This window comes from Plecotus auritus (genome assembly GCF_963455305.1).
Source record: "Plecotus auritus genome assembly, chromosome: 9".
In the NCBI taxonomy this organism is placed as follows: domain Eukaryota; kingdom Metazoa; phylum Chordata; class Mammalia; order Chiroptera; family Vespertilionidae; genus Plecotus; species Plecotus auritus.
Genome location: NC_137783.1, coordinates 154,360,006 through 154,362,741, shown reverse-complemented (window position 1 = coordinate 154,362,741; position 2,736 = coordinate 154,360,006). Strand labels below are relative to the sequence as shown.

General features: G+C 54.3%; 1 pseudogene across 1 annotated transcript; it reads left to right on the top strand.

Moving 5' to 3' along the window:
* The first annotated feature begins 1,792 nt into the window (after positions 1-1,792).
* On the top strand, positions 1,793-2,141 carry LOC308233808 (large ribosomal subunit protein P1-like; annotated as a pseudogene). The gene has a single exon. The product of its transcript is annotated as a large ribosomal subunit protein P1-like (transcript).
* The last annotated feature ends 595 nt before the right edge of the window (positions 2,142-2,736 follow it).

The window sequence follows — 2,736 nt, the reverse complement described above, 5'->3', positions numbered from 1 at the left end:
ACTCACAACAGCCAAGATGCAGAGGCAACCGGGGCACCAGCAGAGGAGGGAGAAAGCAGTGGTGCGGCCGCGCCGTGGCCTAGGACTCAGCCACGAAGAGGAGTGGACTCTCCATTGGCGAGGCGTGGGTGCACCGGGGGGCGGGAGGGGGGACTGTGTGGTGTGAAGTCAGACAGAGAAAGACAAATGCCGGAGGGTTCCAAAGGACAAAATAACACAACAAACAGATGGGGGGCCGGGGGGCTGGCTGAAGCGGGGGAGGGGGCTCAAAGGCAGGAACTGGCAGTTACAGAGTGGTCCCGATGCCAGGCCTGCTCAGGGGGTGCAGCTGGTGACACTGTCCCACTACGGACGCCGTCAGATGGACACTAGGGTCATCAGCGTGAGCACCTGGTGAGCTCCGTCTAGTCCAGGGGTGGGCAAACTTTTTGACTCGAGGGCCACAATGGGTTCTTACACTGGACCGGAGGGCCGGAACAAAAGCATGGATGGAGTGTTTGTGTGAACTAATAGAAATTCAAAGTAAACATCATTACATAAAAGGGTACGGTCTTTTTTTTTTTTCATTTCAATAGTTTTATTCATTTCAAACATTTTAACAAGAAGAATGTAAACACTAATTATTATAATTTGAAACTTCAAAAAATGGAGGAATCATAGCACAATAACATACCTTCTATTGAAGATGGCAAAGGCAAAATAAAATTGCCTAACGAAGGAAAGGTACAAAAGCCTTTCAAATTAAACTTAAATATAATAAAATAATTTAAAACTAAAACAAATAGAAAAGAACAAAATGTGTAAACAGTAAATTAAACATTTTCTTTAGTGCAACTTCCAAATGATGCCCGGGACGTCGATGTAGATGGCAATGTAGACTGGATTGAAAGGGTTTTGGTCTTTAAAACATCAACTTCAGTGGGAACAGTGTTGTTGGTCTCCTTTTTAGCTAATGCTCTGACACTGTGCTCTCCAGGGGCGTGTCTCCCTACATCACCATGATAACGTGTCTGCGCATTCCCAGGGTGATGTCGGGGGACCGTCCGCGGGCATTTCAAGGAGCCTCTGGAAGATGGAGAGGTTGTTCCTTCTACTGAATGGGGGATATAAATCCGCCCACTCAGAAGAAGGAGCTGCGGCCGTGTTTCCCGACGTTGCCATGTTAACACTGCTGCTGGTGAAGGAGCGGAGGGGAGAGCAAGAGAACCCTCTGCTCTTTCGGCTCCGAGGGCCGGATCCGGCCCGCGGGCCTTAGTTTTCCCACGGCTGGTCTAGTCACTGGTTTGTGCACCTGACGCTCATGGAACATTGTCCATCAGCTGCCAAGGACAAATTAGAAATTGTCTAAATCAAAGGATCCCTAGCCCTCACTGGTTTGGCTCAGTGGATAGAGCGTCAGGCTGGGGACTGAAGGGTCCCAGGTTCGATTCCGGTCAGGGGCATGTACCTTGGTTGCGGGCACATCCCCAGTGGGAGGTGTGCAGGAGGCAGCTGATCGATGTTTCTCTCTCATCGATGTTTCTAACTCTCTATCCCTCTCCCTTCCTCTCTGTAAAAAATCAATAAAATATGTATATTTTTTAAAAAAATAAATAAATCAAAGGACCCTTTCCCACCGTGAGCCGAGACTCAAAGAAATGGAACTAAAATTCTTAAGTTCAGCCCCTTTCCCCAGCTGCCGGTAAGGTGCTCGGTTCTTCCGAGGAAGCTAAGGCCGCGCTGGGGTGAGGCCCTCACTTCATCCGGTGACTAGCACCGCTCCGGCAGCGCTCGCCCAGCACTCAGCCTCCCCATGGCCTCAGTCTGGGAGCTCGCCCGCATCGACTCGGCCCTTCTCCTGCAGGACGCTGAAGTGCCGGTGACGGAGGATAAGATCAACGCCCTCAGTAAAGCAGCTGGTGTGTATGCTGGACCTTCCTGGCCAGGCTTGTTTGCACAGGCTCTGGCCAGTGTCAACCCTGGGAGTCTCATCTGCAGCGCAGGGGCTGGCGGACCTGGCCTGCAGCTAGTGCTGCCCCAGCAGGAGGTCCCGCCCCCACCCCCCCAACGCTGCTGCCCCAGCGGAGGAGAAGAGAGTGGAGGCCCAGAAAGAAGAATCTGAGGGGTCTGCTGATGACATGGGCTTTGGGCTTTTTCACTAAACCGGCTCTTTGGTAACACAGTCAATAAAAGCTGACCTCTGCTAAAAAAATAAATAAATAAATAAAATAAACTTCTTAAGTTCAAGTCCAAAAAGTCCAGGACCAGAAAAACAACCCCGAAGGCGGGACAGACGTTGCTGGGGTTCCCGCAACCCCACGTGACCCCAGTCCTGGGCGGCTCCCCTGCTGGCGGCTGGGCTGGGCAGGACTCGCCCTGGGACCTGCCCGGACGGGGCGGCCTTGGCGGTGTGCCGCCCCCGGCAGGCAGGTCCGGAGGGAGCTAGCTGGGTAGGAGCTGAGCTCAGGGTCCCCGGGACAGTGGGAAGGGCTGTGTGTTCTGCTTCTTTCTCAAGGTTCTGGTGGCCGCGCCCGGAGGGGGAGGGGGAAGGGGAGGGGAGGGGGAGGGGGAGGGGAGGGTAGGGGGAGGGGAGGGTAGGGTAGGGGGAGGGTAGGGGGAGGGGAGGGGAGGGTTCTGGTCACCTCTGCCAGGCCTTCCCTCCCGCCTGTGGGGTTGCAGCCTCCAGGGTCAGAGCCACAGGCCCAGAGCCTCCCTGGGAGACACCCAGGGCTCTGGGAGGTGGGCCATGTTCCCGGC